Genomic DNA, 20,621 nt, shown 5'->3' with positions numbered 1-20,621 from the left:
ATTTGCTGTGTACATTGGTAAATAGGTGTAATAAGTTGGAGGTTTTTACGTAAGAAGATTTTCAGATTTCTCTACCAAAGGCAAAGTCATCGTTTTTAGTTTACGAATTCAAATAAATCAACCGTGTGTTTTCATTATCATAGATAATATACCAGGGTAGCTACCATAGCTACCAAAACTTACGCATAATATTTGCTATCATAGCTGAGCCAAAACTCAAAACTACCTAAATACAAAGCTTTGCAATCTTTCGGACTGAAATGGCTTGCTGCGTGCCTGTAGGCATCACATGTTCACATAACATGATTAAATAGGATCAAATTAGATCAGTCACTGTATATACCATCCAAGCATCCGAAAAAATACACTGCTGGGATATTTTGGTACGATCAGACAAGGAATACCGTGGATATTTTTAAATAATGGCATATGATGGGCATCCGGCCTCCTGATTGTTAAGGCGAAGAAATTCTGCTAATATGGACAGGAGCCCAGTCCCTTTGTCCGTCACGGTCGAGGGAGCGGGCGCTGACCAATTTGCAGTTTGATTTCGTAATTAGACCGTTGATGAGAAACATTTTTCGCTCCGCATCAGTGCCCCTTTAAAGGACAGGAAATCCCTCTTATCCTCCCCCACTAAAGAACCGCGAATAAACAATAAAATGGTTCTAGTTAGTAACTATAATCCCATGAACATGGAACTCAACGCCATTGTCAGAAAACGCTGCCACCTACTTAGTGGGTCAGACATCTGCCTAGCCACTTTCCCCTCACCACATATTGCTGCTTATCACAAAAATAAGACTCTTAATGATCACTTAGTCAAAGTCACTTTGACCTATCCCAGACAACTACCACAAATTAGTGGACAGACAGTCAAATTCATCGACGATTTGTGCAACAAAGCGAATTGCTAAATCTGCAAAATATTATGCAGCAGTGACACCTTCACCAGCTCAGTCACCTAAAAGGCCTTCAAAACACGAAACTACATTTACCAGTCCCATAATGTAGTATACCTTTTCACTTGCAAACACTGCAAGAAACAATATGTAGGTGAAACTAAAAGATGTTTCAGAATCCGAAAACTACGCTGATATCACGCACAAGTGCGACAAACACGTCGCACTTCATTTCAACTCGAAACATCACGGCAAAAACGATTTACAATTCCAAATCATCACCCAACTCAAAGACAATCCGGATTCAACCAAGAAGAAAAGAAGATCTCTTGAACTAAAGTGGATTTTTGAGTTCCATACGTTCTAGCCGCAAGGACTCAATGACAGGATTGTAGGCTGAAATATCCTTTTTGCCTTATTTGCCCATTTTAAGCAGTTATGGTCTCTGTTTTGGACGTTGATGATGGTGTTCTTTCTCAAATAAGTAGGTAGTTCTAATTTCACACCCAGTAGGACTGGAAAAACAAAGAAAACACACTGCTGTTTTGCATTCATTGTTGCATCTAATTTCATACCCATAGGACTGAAATTAACCCTGTAGCATATCTTAGATGGGCTGTAATAGAACCATCAACATAAATTTAACTACATAACATTATTGACAATTTCCAACATGTAGAGTGACACCTATTTTCAATCTTGCAACCCTTCGCTTCCACTTTTATCCACAAGGCTAAGATGGATTGCTGTAAAGAATGAGATTGTTTCTCAGCATGACCCATGTGTTCCTTGCAGGATGGGTAGTGTGACGCCACATGTGCAGGGCACGGGTAGCTCGTGTTGACCATGTGCATTGTGCATGCAAGATGAGGCGTCATCTGCAAGTCTCATCCAGTCTCAGCAGGTCATACATTTTACATTTTTATGCTAAGCATAATGTACAATTGCACTAACAAAATATGTAAAGCCAGCATTTTGAAGTCTTTTAGTGTTTGTGGAAAAATATGAAAATGTAGTTATCCTTTGTGCATGAATTCAGATTTGCTCAAATCTTTTGCTTTTAACAAAACCGTCATGAACAAATGTAGGATATCCATATTTGTGGAAGTACTGATGTCAGATCATAAAAATGTATGTTAAAGTATATAATCTGTCTGATGTTATCATGTGTGTGACAGGACATGGTCATCAACATCAGGAATGTCTGTGTATTGTCCGAGGGACATGGTGATCAACATCAGGAATGTCTGTATATTGTCCGAGGGACATGGTGATCAACAACAGGAATGTCTGTATATTGTCCGAGGGACATGGTGATCAACAACAGGAATGTCTGTATATTGTCCGAGGGACATGGTGATCAACATCAGGAATGTCTCTGTATTGTCCGAGGAACATGGTGATCAACATCAGGAATGTCTGTATATTGTCCGAGGGACATGGTGATCAACAACAGGAATGTCTGTATATTGTCAAAGTGACATGGTGATCAACAACAGGAATGTCTGTATATTGTCCGAGGGACATGGTGATCAACATCAGGAATGTCTGTATATTGTCCGAGGGACATGGTGATCAACATCAGGAATGTCTGTATATTGTCCGAGGAACATGGTGATCAACATCAGGAATGTCTGTGTATTGTCCGAGGGACAAGGCGATCAACATCAGGAATGTCTGTATATTGTCAGAAGGACATGGTGATCAACATCAGGAATGTCTGTATATTGTCAGAAGGACATGGTGATCAACATCAGGAATGTCTGTATATGGTCCGCGGGATATGGTGATCAACATCAGGAATGTCTGTGTATTGTCAGAGGGACATGGTGATCAACAACAGGAATGTCTGTGTATTGTCCGAGGAACATGGTGATCAACATCAGGAATGTCTGTATATTGTTCGAGGGACATGGTGATCAACAACAGGAATGTCTGTATATTGTCCGAGGGACATGGTGATCAACAACAGGAATGTCTGTATATTGTCCGAGGGACATGGTGATCAACAACAGGAATGTCTGTATATTGTCCGAGGGACATGGTGATTAACATCAGGAATGTCTGTGTATTGTCCGAGGAACATGGTGATCAACATCAGGAATGTCTGTATATTGTCCGAGGGACATGGTGATCAACATGAGGAATGTCTGTACATTGTCCGAGGGACATGGTGATCAACATCAGGAATGTCTGTATATTGTCCGAGGGACATGGTGATCAACATCAGGAATGTCTGTATATTGTCAGAAGGACATGGTGATCAACATCAGGAATGTCTGTATATTGTCAGAAGGACATGGTGATCAACATCAGGAATGTCTGTATATGGTCCGCGGGATATGGTGATCAACATCAGGAACGTCTGTGTATTGTCAGAGGGACATGGTGATCAACATCAGGAATGTCTGTGTATTGTCCGAGGAACATGGTGATCAACATCAGGAATGTCTGTATATTGTTCGAGGGACATGGTGATCAACAACAGGAGTGTCTGTATATTGTCCGAGGGACATGGTGATCAACAACAGGAATGTCTGTATATTGTCCGAGGGACATGGTGATCAACAACAGGAATGTCTGTATATTGTCCGAGGGACATGGTGATCAACATCAGGAATGTCTGTGTATTGTCCGAGGAACATGGTGATCAACATCAGGAATGTCTGTATATTGTCCGAGGGACATGGTGATCAACATGAGGAATGTCTGTACATTGTCCGAGGGACATGGTGATCAACATCAGGAATGTCTGTATATTGTCCGAGGGACATGGTGATCAACAACAGGAATGTCTGTATATTGTCAAAGTGACATGGTGATCAACAACAGGAATGTCTGTATATTGTCCGAGGGACATGGTGATCAACATCAGGAATGTCTGTATATTGTCCGAGGGGCATGGTGATCAACATCAGGAATGTCTGTATATTGTCCGAGGAACATGGTGATCAACATCAGGAATGTCTGTGTATTGTCCGAGGGACAAGGCGATCAACATCAGGAACGTCTGTGTATTGTCAGAGGGACATGGTGATCAACATCAGGAATGTCTGTATATTGTCAGAAGGACATGGTGATCAACATGAGGAACGTCTGTGTATTGTCAGAGGGACATGGTGATCAACATCAGGAATGTCTGTATATTGTCAGAAGGACATGGTGATCAACATCAGGAACGTCTGTGTATTGTCAGAGGGACATGGTGATCAACATCAGGAATGTCTGTATATTGTCAGAAGGACATGGTGATCAACATCAGGAATGTCTGTGTATTGTCAGAAGGACATGGTCATCAACATCACAAATGTCTGTATATTGTCAGCAGGATATGATCAATAAAGGTAATTGAGGATAAACAGTAGGAATGCCTGCATATAGCTAAAGGGAGATGGTTAATATACGAATGTCTGCATATTATCAAGGGATATGATGATCAACATCTGGAGTGATTGTACCTCATTAAAAGTACATGTTGCTTAAATTAAGGTAAGTATGTATATCATTAAAGGGGCATAAGAATTAACATGCATAACATTGAGAAGATGGAAGATTAACATGGATATGTGTTGGGGGATATTACATTTACCATAGCTTGAGTCAATACTGTTCCCCTGGACTTCACTAATATTTCACACTCAGCCTTTGATCATAATTTCTCACTCTAAATGTTCTTTCCCCTGGATATCCCCTTCTGTTCAAACCAGAGATTGTATCAGCTTTGTTATTATATTTTCCAACACTTCATAAACATTTCAATGCTTAGAATTACAGAACTTAAATATATCTCTCTCTTTTATTTGTACCTGTTTGTATCATGCCAATAGCTGATAGTTTATCTGCTCTGGGTAAACACATCTTAAATACAGGAGTACAGAGGTCATCAAACAACAGACTTACCTGTGAGGTTGTATGGTGATGATACTGTGTTCACAGAAGAGAACCTGACAGGATATATCTCGACCTATATATACATACCACTGTTGTCTGTTTGACATTTGTAGCACACAAGCAGCTACTTTAAGCTAATTATTGTAGTTACGAATGTCAAAGTTCAGTATCAGAATTAACTTGTCATGTTAGAATGTTTTGATAACACATATCACTTAAAATTTCTTTTCCTAGAAGTTAGCATTAAATATTGCATATTTGGATTACCAGGAATCAACATCTGTTCCGTACATAAAACTTCTCATTTTAAACCTTCTACTACAGTGCTCCAATGTGGCCATATTGAGTGTAACCCTACTGCAAAATATGTCAGCACTCCCTACAGGTGGCACAGTGATATCTGCACCCTACTAAAAATATGTCAGCACTCCCTACAGGTGCCAAAGTGATATCTGAACCCTACTGCAACATATGTCAGTGTTTCCTACAGGTGCCATGGTGTGTTGTGAACTTACAACACAAGGATATAGTAGGCCACATGATTTATACTAACATACATATTTACTCAAGCTCAAAGTAACTGAATCCATTTGCCTCTCACAAGTTTTATGTTTAGTGTCCACATTATGTTTACAGTTTGCTTACACAAGCAGCAGTAACATTTGCGGACAAGAGACCATTTCACAAAGCTCTGGTAAGCCAAGATCCTGTAACGTTTCTTGTAGCATTCGTACTCCCTTTAATACAGTATAGGAGGTACAAATGCTACGAGAAAAGTAGAACTTAGGCTTATGAGAGTTTTGTGAAACATGACACATATATGACTGTATCCTTGGTCTTGACAACCTTATCAAATAATACAGCTTATGTTCCATTTGAGATTATATTTTCTCTGCAAAGTACAGAAAACAACACTTTGGGGTTTGAGTCCCATCCTACAACTGGACTGTCCACACCACAGACTTTGTATACCCCTGTGCCAAGTGGAAGATGGAAGTCTGACAACTTGACTGTCTACACCACAGACTTTGTATACTCCTGTGCCAAGTGGAAGATGAAAGTCTGACAACTTGACTGTCTACACCACAGACTTTGTATACCCCTGTGCCAAGTGGAAGATGGAAGTCTGACAACTGTACTGTCTACACCACAGACTTTGTATACTCCTGTGCCAAGTGGAAGATGGAAGTCTGACAACTGGACTGTCTACACCACAGACTTTGTATACTCCTGTGCCAAGTGGAAGATGGGAGTCTGACAACTGGACAGTCTACACCACAGACTTTGTATACCCCTGTGCCAAGTGGAAGATGAAAGTCTGACAACTGGACAGTCTACACCACAGACTTTGTATACCCCTGTGCCAAGTGGAAGATGAAAGTCTGACAACTTGACTGTCTACACCACAGACTTTGTATACCCCTGTGCCAAGTGGAAGATGAAAGTCTGACAACTGGACTGTCTACACCACAGACTTTGTATACCCCTGTGCCAAGTGGAAGATGAAAGTCTGACAACTGGACGGTCTACACCACAGACTTTGTATACCCCTGTGCCAAGTGGAAGATGGAAGTCTGTCAACTAGACTGTCTACACCACAGACTTTGTATACCCCTGTGCCAAGTGGAAGATGAAAGTCTGACAACTGGACTGTCTAGACCACAGACTTTGTATACTCCTGTGCCAAGTGGAAGATGGGAGTCTGACAACTGTACTGTCTACACCACAGACTTTGTATACCCCTGTGCCAAGTGGAAGATGGAAGTCTGACAACTGGACTGTCTACACCACAGACTTTGTATACCCCTGTGCCAAGTGGAAGATGGAAGTCTGACAACTGGACTGTCTACACCACAGACTTTGTATACTCCTGTGCCAAGTGGAAGATGGAAGTCTGACAACTGGACTGTCCACACCACAGACTTTGTATACTCCTGTGCCAAGTGGAAGATGAAAGTCTGACAACTGGACGGTCTACACCACAGACTTTGTATACTCCTGTGCCAAGTGGAAGATGGAAGTCTGATGACAACTGGACTGTCTAGACCACAGACTTTGTATACTCCTGTGCCAAGTGGAAGATGGAAGTCTGTCAACTGGACTGTCTATATATAGCTAGACCACAGACTTACTCCTCTGCCAAGTGGAATTGACACAGCTCCCATGGCTAAAGCTATGAACACCTGAGAAAGTGCAAGTCCAAATGCAACAGGTGTTGCATTTGACCACTTTCTTGCATTGTGAACACGTTTAGTAGAGTAACAGCAGCAACAGTGAATATGTAACACTGGTCATCCACACAGTGAACGTTTGTAAGATGTTTCACTGAAGGTCAAAGGCACTGACTATATACTGTGATTATCCTGCCTCCACTTGATCTGATGTATGTTGTGATATTGTTCTTCACTCAAGAAAGCACATCAACATCAGTTATCATCAGAGAATTAGTTTCTTTAAACTTGTTCAAAAGTTGAATATTATTCCATAAAATATGGCAGGATAATGTCAACCATCTCTCATGATAGGGATTATATAAATATATTCCAAACATGGATCCCAGAATCATATTCAACTGCTGAATGTGTCATAACAAACACAGAGAGACACGGGGATGGACAAAATCCCATAGGACAAAATATCACACTAAAATTACCAAAATTACACTGTTATAAGTTATTGCTACCGATTATGACCAGTTTTAATAATCATGCCGATAAAATGCTAGTAGCACTGACCATTTATGATATGAAAAGTGACCCAAAATAATAATTATTACTTAATTAATAATACAATTTACAGAAAATACACTCTTGTAACAGTACACCCTGTATTCAATCATTTTAGGTCCAAATCTTACTGCACCAGTAGTTTGACACCTGTGATCATTTCTCAGATGGGTCATGGCAAGCATTTGCTGATAGGGTTTCGAAGCTATGGGTGGCATTTGTTATACATTCTAACTGATGTTCATTGTTGTCTGGTGAAATATGATGGTCTTAGATATTTCTGAGAGTCCAGATGGAGAGACATGTGGAGATATGCATCCTGCAGATCTATGGATATCGTAAGAATCTTCCATGGAAACTGTGTATCTGAGGTTTCATATGGACCCCATCCAAAATTGGGTCACATATTCTTCAGTATCTTCAGGTTGATGATCACTGCTGAGCTCTGCTGAACCCTTCTTTGGTACAAAAAACTGCGGAAAAGTACCTGAATCCAGGGTTCTACCTTGTTCAGCTCAACAACAGAATCTTTGTCTAGGAGTTTGTGAATGGTCATTGATGCTGAGTGCTTGGGTTCATAAATATGATATCAAATTCCCACTGGGGATGCCATCAAAGGATGTTGCTTGGCATACTGAAGACAACCTTGATGAGGATCTATAGCTCCTTTGTTATGATCTTCCTCACACCGGAGATAAAACCCTTAAATATTGTTTATCATGTGTATGGACTGATTGAAATCTCTGCATTTGTGGCCTTCCGTGAGTAGTTTGCTCATGTATCTAGTCTAGTCTACTAACAATAGAGCCTATGGATGATGGATCACTAAAATGTGGTCAGTTGCCTTGAGATTCAAACCTTCCACAGCTAGACTCATTGATTCCAACCACAGTAGATTACTCCAATGTGAGATGTGGTACGAAGAGGTAGGAGTATCTGATAGATAATGGTCCAAACTTAACTTGCACCCTGTACAGATAGTCTGCGGTGTGAAGAATCTAAATGGCTGGAGCTGTCAGAATGCCTGCTGCTTGCTTGGCCCATGCAGTCTGAGTGGCAGGTGGCTGCCTGGGTATACCACGCAGTCTGTGCGGTGTGGTCTGCATGGTCAGTATGGATAGCTGAGGCTGGATGACCGGTGTGGCAATAACGCCACCATCACTCTGTTGGAAATGAGGTTCCATGGGTATGAAGTCATGCAGCATGATTTGTGCTGATAGATCATTATCATAATGGGTGTCAAGGGCTGTGGAGCTTGTAATGCTGCATCTTAGACCTGGTGACCACATGGCCCATGTGATCTCTATCACCCCAATAGTTTGCATGGTCCCTATGGTTGGCGTATGGCTGGTGTATGATTGGCTGCAATTCCCACCATAACTGACATCAGTGTATGAAATAGCAGGTGGCATGCTGCTTGCAAGTTAAATTACATTGCATGGTTACAACCTCATTTAATAGCTGGCCCTGTGCGCCAGTATTTTTTCCAAGGGTATATATGAGACCACGTCATTGACAACAGGAAATATTTCAAAAATAATTTACAATTGTGGCAGATAGATGATGTTTGTATAGTTCATGAGCAATCAAACCAGAACTTCCACAGATCAACCCACCCATTTATCTAACACTAAATGTGACTGGTCTAGAGAATGCTTTCAGCCAATGAATAGTGTCGTTCTTTTCTGCTTTTCTGATCGAGATGGCAGTGACACTAAATAAATCAACAGTGACCACCAAGTTATGATTTTCTTAAATTATAAAATTTTGCACATGTTTAAGCTTACCTCACCACAAGTAATTCATTAATTATTTTATTTTAACACCATATCTTGATTTCCAATTTGGCTAATGGCTTGAGAGTTAATACGACAAACTCCAGTTTAGGTGTTGTAGATATGTTCATCGTATAATCCAAATCGGACAATATATACCAGGTAAATTTAGAAGAAAAACACAACAAAGAACAAGCAAGCACCTGAAAAATGACAAAGTTTCTGGACAGGACAGGAGAGAACTTTTGACCAAACACAGCACAAAAAAACAGTGAAATAAACACTGATTTTCATGTGCACATTGTAGGGGACATATCATTTCTCAGTTTTGACGTAAGTTGTATGTTGTTAAACCAAGTGGCAGCATGTGTTAATGTTTCACACATTAACATACCCAAATTTAGAACTGAAACATGGCAATGCAACTTAGTAGATAGATGTGCACTTTACAAATGAACCTAAACACATAGGTGTATTAATGTAAAATTATTTAGTTTAAGAGCATGATAAAAGTTGAATTTATTTCAGTTAGAAATGCATTGTGATATTTGAGTATCACTCCAGTTTCTATTGTTTATGGTGAAGACAGTTCCTTCAGAGAGCATTTTGGAAGACCACTAGGAAGAAAGACAAGATGATCCAATTACTAAATATTTTATTCAGTTAACTTGTCAGTCAGAAACAAGTTTCTGGGACAAAAGTCAGTCAAGTGTTTGAAGGAATTATTTAAGAAATTTAACATATTCTTGAAACATCAAGTCTTTGAAGGGCATTTAGAAGTGAAATACATAAGAGCTGAACCCTATCAACTCCCAAGCCCCATACAGAAGAGCCACCATCAAGATCCAAAAGAACCCACCCAAAGCCCAGATCCTAGTCTGCTCAAGAGGTTCAGTTTTCTACAACACCGCCCAGTTCCTCACACGTCTCCTCGCTCCATTTGGCAAAGATGGCAAGTCCTACATCAGCGACTCTTCATCCTTTCATCCTTTGTCAACCAGCTGAAAGAATCCAACCTCACAGGCACCATGATCAGCTACGACGTCATGGACCTCTTCACCAACATCCCACTAGAAGAAGCCCTGGACATCCTTCGCAGCAAGTTAGCCAACAGGATAGATGACTTGGACACCCAGCTCACCATAGACAGCATCATCAACCTCGCCCGCAGCTGCTTTGACACCTCCTACTTCACAATCAATGGTAAGATATACAAGCAGATCCACAGTCTCCCCATGGGCTCACCTCTTTCTCTTCTCATTACAGAAATCTTCATGACCTCCTTTGAGGAAGCAGCCCTCTCCACAGCTCCGTTCCAGCCCCTCTGTTGGTACCGCAAAGTCGACGACACCTTCACCACCATCGCCAATGACAACGACCCCAGCGAGCTCCTCAACCACCTCAATGACCAACATCCAAGAATCAAGTTCACCATGGAGACTGAGACCAACCAACACCTGCCCTTCCTCAATGTATCCCTCCACACCACAGACGATGGACTTAGAACCTCAATATACCACAAGCCGACGCACACCGACCAGTACATCCACTACAACTCCTGCCACCATCCTCAGATCAAGCAAGCTATCATCGCCACCCTTACCAGACGTGCCAAAGCCCTCTGCCACCCTGATGCCCTAAACAATGAACTCAAGACACTCAAGGACCGAGAACCCCGCCCAAAACCTTCTCCATCACCCATCAGAGTAACCATACCCTACCTTGGCCCCATCAGTCATCAAATATCACGCCTCATCAAGACCAAAGCCAGCATCGATGTCACCCTCTCCAGTGGCAAGACCATCAAGACCTACCTAAAAGCCAACGGTAAAGGACCCAGCTGTGAACACCCTAACCCGAGAGGATGCATCTACCAGATCCCTTGCAACTGTGGTGACCTATACATTGGAGAAACGCTGAGACCAATCAACACCAGAATGAAGGAACACCAGACCTCAGTCAGCAAACTCGACCAGAAATCAGCCATCTCTGAACACATTCTCAAGAACCCTGGACACTCAATTCGATGGGAGGACACTAGGATACTATCTACCAACAACAACAACTGGCGCCAAAGGAAACTGCAAGAGGCCATCGAGATCCGGAGATAGAAACCAGCCATCAACCGCGACCAAGGAGTGTACCTACCAAGTGCCTGGGACTTATTGATAAATTAATCTCATCTATCTGTGTACATTCTATCTATGTAATTCATGTATAGCCAATCTACCCAAGTACATCCTTACCTACTTGTGTTTGTACATCATCAACCCTCATGTAAACATGCTCATCAACCCTCATGTATCATGCCCCCTATCGTGTGTTATGTAAACATCATCCAATCATGCGTAATGTATCACCATTGGCTTCCATCCTTATCCCCAATCATGTACATCGTCCTTACCCCGTATCTGTGTTATGTAAACATATCCTATCATCTGTAATGCATTACCATTGGCTTCCATCATTGTTATCATAACTGTCAGCTTCCTATCAGTGCTTGTTTATACTGGCTTCCAGCTTTCGTTAACTCATTCCACTTGTTACTTTGTTATTGTTTCACCTGTACATATAAATACAGCTCTGTGCCCCATTCTCAATCACCTGATGAAGGAGTAAGCATTAACTCCGAAACGTTGTGTTCTCACATAAAGAAGTTGATATCCATAAAAAATCTTCATTCTTCTAGGAACATGATGAAACTCAGTCCCGGCATGATTAATTTATTGTATTTACCAACACAATCTCAGTGTGAAAGTCCCATCCAGATTACCAAAAACATATTATTCTTTATAAATTGTAAATATGTGATAAAACAGCCTTTCATCATTGAAAAAGCAACAGATTCACTAACAGTTATAAACAATTGTAGTGCAAAGGTCATGAGAACCACAACTTGTCCTCATGACACAAAATAAATCTGAAATATCGACCATGGCATGAAAATTCACAAAGCTGTGTTGTCATTGTGAAATTACCTTGCAAAAAAAATCAGAAGTAGTGATATATTGACAGGCAAAGAATATTCTAGAGGCTAATAAATGTCAAGGTTCCAAATCCAAGAAAATCAATGGTGACTCTAGTAACCCATGTGTTGTACAGCGAGACACAGAAGAATATGAGGGAGCACAGACAATGGTAGACAATTCTGAGGTGTCTTAGATCTGTTTCCACTTTCTCCAAGTTCATTACTGTCTGTTTGGTTAAAGGATGTGGGTTGGAATCCCACATAGGACACAACCCAAAAAAAGTACAAGAATCTGTACTTCAGATTGGTTTTGTTTGTTATCATGATAATAAAGATGGAAATATTAATGGGTACAAAAGATGACTATGTTTTGCAAATACATTCAAAGGCGAAATGTTATTTCAACCTTATTCATCAATGTAAAGATACCTTTTATACTACCATGTTTGCTTGTAGGTGGTGAAGCAGATATCACAACCCAAACAGGTCCTGTTATCATGTGATGCACATCATTAATTAGGTCCCAAACAGACTACAGCTGCATAGACTACAACACTGGAAACGACTCAATAAACAATACAGTAAAGTTAAAGTAATACAAAGCTCCAAAAACAATCACACAGAAAGGAACCTCACTTATCTAATAATATCCCCTCAGAACTATGATGAGTACAGTTAACCATATACTTTTAGGCATCAACCTAAACAAACCCCTCAATGAAACAACTCATAAACACCAACATAAGTCTTAATACTTGATGCTCATTTAGATGTTGTACAGTAATACAACAACTGAAGGACAAGAAGCAGCCCAGAAAAGCTGTATTGTAAATAATAAAGAAATTGTAAATCCATACCATACATTGTTTTACAAGTGCTAAACCCCAAGTTCATAAACCCATTTTAAGGCTATTTAAACCCCAATACTGCAATGCATAACAAAACTTCATAACAGAACAAAAGCTAAATAAGCAAACTAGAATGCACCATTCCATCCTGTATCTTCATATGTACACCAAAATTCTTAAACACAAAAGTCTCCTCAGCAACAGACATACAAACAAACCCAAACATAACACAGGCTAACATACATAAACTCTGGCCAAACTGGTGCCACATTTGACCAGGGTAAAAACCATATGGTCCTCTAACAAATGTATCATACAGACTCCCAAACATTCATTCAATTTCCATGGCAGAATTAATGGGCATAGCAATACCACTTCATCACAACATCCTGCTTGTCAAACAACACAATAAAATTTTAATTCTAACAGACTCAGTCAGCAAGCTATTAGCAAACAATGTCTCCCAGAAGCTAACTTCAACATGTCATTATCCAAAACAACAAAACAATGTCAACAATGTCAAAACCAAATGTTTTTCCAAAATTGTTAAGTAAGTTCCAAAATTCAAATTCTAAACTAAAGAATTCTATTCCAAAACTGAAACTACCATAAATCTTAAAGTATTGACATGATAACCAGAAATGCCCCAAAATGTCCTTCTACAATACACACACAACCAATAATACAGAGTGGTGCACCAGAGTTTGCTGGACACTAACACACACCAAACGATACAAACAAACTCCAAGGGCAAAAATACCTTCAGGTTAAGGAATTTCTCTAACTGAAAACAAAGTGACATCATGTTAATACATCGAAGTAATGTTTACGTGATGTTCACAGGACAACAACATGGCTGATTGTTCCAGATAGCCATGGCCAACCATGTTGATAGAACACACCAACAGACATTCTTAACTATAGACAGGGCTGAGGGTATGTCATCACGTACATCATCATGTGTTGCAATAAATGTGAGTTGAGATCTCAAAGGTATGTCGTCATTGATCTGTACAAAGCAAGCCAAGAAATTTCCAATTTGTAGATCACCATCCTTGGAATTTTTAGATGCGGACAAACCAACCTGTTCTGAATATGTTTGCAATGCCCCATCTTTCACTCTACATAAACTGACACACTGATAGAGGGTGAAGTCCGGCTGTCTGAATTGGTTGATGCGGGTCCATTGCCATCATGTCTCAGAAAATCAATGCTCATTATGTCCAGTAATGGATTGTCTTGATTATTAACAGACTCCCTTTTTTCCTTATCTCCCTTTTTCTTGATTTACATATGCTTCATCTGCTTGATTTGTCATCACGGATGACACTGTTTTTCCATCTTGTGTGTCATAAATAGATCACAAAACTCATGCATGCTGCAAATTTTCCAACTGCCACCACAGCCACCAATGTAACGGTACGACCAAGGACTAGTCGAAAAACACAGCAAACAATCAGCAAAAATGCAATGGATACTGCCACCAGTCACAAAATGTGACAAATGAAATAAAAACCACAAATGGAAGACAAGGTTCTGAGAAAATTTGTCACAAGGACTTAACAGATAGTGAAAGCAGTCTCTATTTTTACAAATCTATACACTAGCACTAAAACAGACGAGGGTCATTACTTTCACTCAGTCTAGATTACTTTCACTCGATCTAGATTACGTTCACTTGATCTAGACTGATGCATTAAAAGAAACCCATTTCGACCTACCCCCTATAGCACTAATCATAGAGGCATCTTCCCATAAGGCACATGTCCTAAAAGACTGCTTGAAACTATGGTTGGTTGGTTGCATAAGGCCTAATTAAGCTGTACCCTTCATATTATAATGGTATGCGCACAGACAAGGAAGACAACAGTAGGCTTAGAAAGGATTTTTGACCTCTGACCATATTTTTACTCTTTTCAGCATTACTCATCTTTTAAAAAGTGAGAAGAAATGTTATTTTGTGCATTCATAGATTTCTGAAAAGCTTTCAATAATGTATGGAAATCTGGAATGTGGATCAATTACTAAATTAGAACAAAACTGGTGAATGTTTTCACAATATCTAATCTATGTATGGTGGTAAAAAATCATGTGCAGCATGTAAAGGAAAACATCAGAATATTTCAGTTGTCTTAAAGGTAAAAGACAGGGAGAAAACTTATATCCTCTTCTTTTTACTTTATATTTAAATGACAATTTAAGCAATATTTTACCTCCTCCTCATGAGTTGTTTTTTACAATAGAGAACTATGCATACACTTGAAATTAATTGTATTACATTGTGCTGACAACACTGTCATATTGGCAACCTGTAAAGATCATTTAAAATACCATTTGGATTAGTCTGTCCTACAGACCATCAAGTATATATATCCAAGAAAACCCACGCAAGTCTAGAAAATGTGGCAAGTCTAGATTTCCTTAGCTTCAGGGTCTGTACCAATCTGCTGAATCCACAGCCAGTATATGGCTAGTAATTATCAGTTGATCTCTAGCTGTCACTGGTGTTTAGAATAAATTCATGGGGAGGCTCCCCCACAGCTCCCCCATAGCCCCACACTTGGCTAGGACCTCCTGCCCTGTCCCCTCACTGGGAGGCAACATGTGTCCGGTTTTATCCAAGATTCCTGATCTTCTTTCCTGGAATACTGAAAAATGGAGACTGAGACTGTCTTCACTTTCAGAAGCTAAGGGAATCTAAACTTGCCACATTTTCTATACTTGCATGGGCTTTCTTGGATATATTTGCTTCAGGATCTGTACAACATCGCATATCATTGACCAGTTGTTTGGTGACTTCAGTTCCACGGGACTGGTACAAATAGATGGCATTCTTTTCAAAGGGTTTTACAAGACGGCACAAAGTATTGTCCATATGAGTGACGCCATGTGAACATTTTCTACACACTGTGTGTGTTGAACATTTCCTGTTAACTGTTACTTGTAAAACATTTCAATCAAAGACATGGCTCTGTGTTACTACTTCCAATAAACAGTTTTCTCCTGTTCCATGTGATTTCAAACTGTTGTATATAATGCAGACATAGTATTTTGATTTGACAGAAAAATTATATTTGATATCTTTGTTGGAGTTTTGGATACATCCAATTTTCCAGCCATAGTGTTAGTCCCAAGAGATGTTACCCCTAAGCTATGCGGTTGCGACACTTGATACTTCCCCTGAGCTGCCCACACCACACTGAGAGGGAGTAGGGGTCAGCCTGGGTAGGGTGATGTTGGGGGCAATAAAAAGTCCAGTCACATACACCTTCAGTGGCGTGTCAGTAATGGGTGATAAGAATCTTTGCATGTGTTGAGAAATTCCAAGAAATTATCGCCCTGCAGATTTGTTTAGTCTCTGAAAATGAAGAAAGTCTCAGGGCTCCATTTCATTATATTATTTTTTTTCACTATGAACGTTTTTTCAGTAAAATATGTTCATTTCAGAGACTAGCTGTTAGTCTACATTTGGATATATTTACTGAATTTTGTAAATCATGGAAACTTTAACTTGGAATAAATTGACGTCAGGCAAATCCTCAAACCTATCTGATTTATGGTATCATAATCGTCTCTAACATCACTAGATAACTAAAAGTGGATCTCACATATACACGATATACTCTTGAAACAAAGTAGGGGATAATGAAGTTTCAATTTGGAAGGGAAGTGTAAACATTAACAAACGTTTCAAGGACAGACATCTTATGAATGCACCACCATTTCCCCCTATTACCACCCCTAAATACAATGCATAATATGTATGTGCACAACACAGTAGCCCCATACACATGCATGGGGTCCCATACTTGATTTTGACATTTTTTCAAGCAGGTCGAGAAATCACTTAGAACATAGATTTGACACTCACCTTGCATCACACATTCGTCAGTGTTTGTTTTTAATCTTTTGTCTTAAAATGAAAATCGTATACATGCAAATTACCTGCCACACACCATGCAGTAATCTTTAAAAAGCAACTTCATTCCATAATGTAAAGAATAGTCTCATTGATTTGTTCATACAGAAGTGGCAATCTGATTTAGACGCATGATCTAAGGGTAGGTTCTATAATCTATTAATTTTAAAACTGATGTTCTGATGTTGAATTCTTACCAACAACATTCACCTGAAAAAACATAAAGTTGCTTAAACATTGGTTAGAATATCATGTCATCGATTACCAACTGACTGGTAGATGGTACAATTGACTTTTTTGCTAGAAAATGTACCCAACATATTTCACAGGAGATCAATGTTCATGCTTTTGATCCCTGGATTATTTGGTCCAGATTTGATTATCTACAGGCTGTGGCTGCTGCCAATTAGCCGAAATATTGCTGAGTGCGGTGTAAAACTAAACTATACTCTGTAGTGACTCTGGGTCAGCTACTTCTTTCACATCAAGTTCGACAAATTTGAAGTCCTGTCAACCAAAAACCAGGACTTCACAAAAAGGAAACTGTTGGAAGCTATCGAAATCCGACGCCACAAACCTTTGATTAATGGAGACCAAGGATACTACATACCATCGGCCTATGAAGAACTGATCAAACCATAGACTATCTAAGCATGTCTGTTGTTACTACTCATCCCACTCATTGGCTTCATCACTAGTCCTCATTGTTGTTTTAGCTCCCTACTGGCCTCCTCCAATTATGTTCCACTTGTTTACTCTATCACACGCTGTTGTTAATGTTAATCCGCTGTTTGTCACAACATACCATGTATATAAACTTCTCATTGATTGGTTGTATTCACATTTAGCTTGAAAACGATGTAAGAATCTGCATTGAAACGTCGCTCAAGATAATAAACATGACGTTGTAATCCATAAAGCTGTATGTTTCATTTTTAGCTCAATCTGGGTTGGGCAGCATGGCTCAGGGAATTTGTGTACTCATCAATGAGTCTGTCTTATGGGAGGTCTGACTTATGGGAGTCAGCCATCATATAGGCCATGCATACATCAGTACATGTTTAGTCCCTCCTCCCTACGGTCAACCTGCTACATTAAAGGAAAGCGAGAACTTCAGGACAGTCGTTAAATGGACCGTTAGGGTGAAAGGTTATGAGCGGTTGAAAGGTAATCGTGTCAGCAGCCACATTGCCCAGGGTTTCTCTGCCTAGATCTAACTTTAGGCATTTCCACTGCGAGACAGGCTGTGAAACATGATACGCATAATTTCAAATGTACAAATCGTTACACGTGCTAGAATTATCCTCATGGAAATTACCTGTTAGCACTTTTTCATATTGTACACGTCAGTAGGCATGCTATTTGATCGATACAGGTATATATATATATATATGACCTCAGAGTAACAAATCTACGTACAAGTACATGCACACCTTAGCAGCTTTATACGGTGGATTTGCAAACGGAAAGAGATAAAGGAAACTTTGAAACAATTTCTAAATCTGCCACAACTAACTGTAACCAGCCTTGTAAACCTACCGTCCACGCCCCGAAGAGAAATCAGCTGTCACTGGATTCTCTCCCTTGAATCAACAATCTGATCGAAAACCACCCGTTTTGTGAAGCCTAGTTGTATTAGCGATGTGTGAACCCAGTCATTGTACTTGAAAAATAGGATGTGCGGATTTCTTGTCAAATATTTGCATTAATTATTGTGTTTACAATAGTTCTGTTTTCCCTCACAAAAATCCCCATAATTACTGTATAGGGATCATATATACACAAGTTGTATTATTATGTAAATATGACAACAAGAGACGGATGTCGGGACACACAAGGGTCACAGATATCGGATTACAAACTGTTATGTGAAAATGCTGGCTGAGACATCAGAATAGTGAGCTGTGCCCTTATTCTCGAAACGTTCGTAGCCTGAAGAATTCGTAACTTTGATCGTAGCCAATGTGTTAAGAATGGGCTAAAGAATTCGTTGGGTTACGAAAGTTTCGAGATTAGCTTGCCAGTTGAATATAAAGCCATATATAGAAATATTCTTGTTTCTCATTACCACCCGAACATAAGATTTTTTTTAGATTTTTCATTCTACAGAAAATGCAAGTTTCACTTTTAAAAGTCAATTAATTAATTAATTAATCTAATTTTTTACACTTCTATATTTTATGTTCAGTCTGAGTGAAGATGTAAATTTCAGAAATCAGGATGTTTGGACATAAAATAAAATATAATATAAAAATAACATCCGCTCGCTCGCCCAATAGTGTGTATGTGTGTGTGTGTGTGTGTGTGTGTGTGTGTGTGTGTGAAAAAGTGATAACAAACAAAAATATTTAATATGTGGCCTAAAACATAAGCGTATTTCTGTTTATGTGAGGAAGAACATTGCATGGGTTATAACATTTGGTTAGGCCTGTCTGAAAACAGTGGGTGAGAGCGACCGATTTCAGTGCGGCCAATAACAAATTGGAGTTACGTCCCTTAGTGCGTCGTCTGTAGGGCACAATTTTGGTCTCCAAGTTCCTATACATCAGCCTTCATATGATATCAACTGCCGACCACCTGCTGGGCATGTAATAGCAATATACATCTTATTTGTATATGTTACAGGCAAATTGTGAAATCAGTTTATTATGAAATGACTAAAGATTTCAGCCATTTCGTGAAATGACTACCTAGTGTCATCTATTTCGCGTCATTTTGTGTAACAACAATCAATCTTCTTCAGTCATTTCATGAAATATCATTTCATCTCTAGATGGTGGACAGGGGTTTGCTATGTGTGGCTGCTCTGAACACAGCAAGTGTCAAACAACCAGGTGTAAATTCAACGCCAAGCTGAAGTGCACAGTCGCTGCCTCAGTGGTTTTACTGTCAGTGATGCTGAAACTGTGATTCGCATTTGTAGTTTAAGTTAATAAGTGAATTTTGCCCCGACTGTGATTCGGATAAAACAACATTCCGTTGCTATGAAATCAGTCTGCATTGGTGGGCGTGACTTTATATCATTTGTTCATATTCATCGGAACACAATAACAAATTCATTGTACCAACAGTGTAACAACGTCCTTAATTCTGCAAACAATGTAAACAAATCGTTTCACATTCAAGTCGATTGTATTTCAATCAGTATCTTCTTTCAGCAAATCCATGCGCAAGGTCTGCAGTGGTCCTGTGTTTGTCACCTTTCTACAGTAATTGTGAGAAATATGTAGCTCCTGTTCAGCTCACACTTCGATGTCGAAACACCAAATCGTCTGAAGACGGTCTGAAGACGAAACAACCATGTTGTGACGTAGATTGCACTATAACGTAAATTGTTACACTTGCAGCAATTCGTAAACTGACGCAAATTGTAATAAAACGTAAAGGGCGATGAGAATGACGTAAATTGAAATACACAAACTGTAATATAACGGACGTGCTTTGTAATCAGTTTAGTTGCATAAATGCATATTTGCGTAAATTGTGTTAACGGTCTCAATCATTCGTAAATACGTGTGTGTTCGTTTAGGGACCCTGAAATAATTTGCAAGGTCACTGCCAAATTATGTGCAAAGAAGAAACTTGTTTGCGC

General features: G+C 39.6%; 1 protein-coding gene across 1 annotated transcript in view; it reads right to left on the bottom strand.

Moving 5' to 3' along the window:
- LOC137265774 (hydroxylysine kinase-like) overlaps positions 1-18,631 on the bottom strand; it is a 70,008-nt gene extending 51,377 nt beyond the window's left edge. The window contains exon 1 of the mRNA XM_067801226.1: positions 18,569-18,631. The gene's annotated coding sequence lies outside the window, so the exon portion shown is untranslated. The remainder of the gene's footprint in view (positions 1-18,568) is intronic.
- Between the last annotated feature and the right edge of the window lie 1,990 nt (positions 18,632-20,621).

The sequence above is a fragment of the Haliotis asinina genome, chromosome 15, assembly GCF_037392515.1.
Source record: "Haliotis asinina isolate JCU_RB_2024 chromosome 15, JCU_Hal_asi_v2, whole genome shotgun sequence".
NCBI lineage: Eukaryota > Metazoa > Mollusca > Gastropoda > Lepetellida > Haliotidae > Haliotis > Haliotis asinina.
This window is presented reverse-complemented; position numbering and strand designations above follow the sequence as displayed.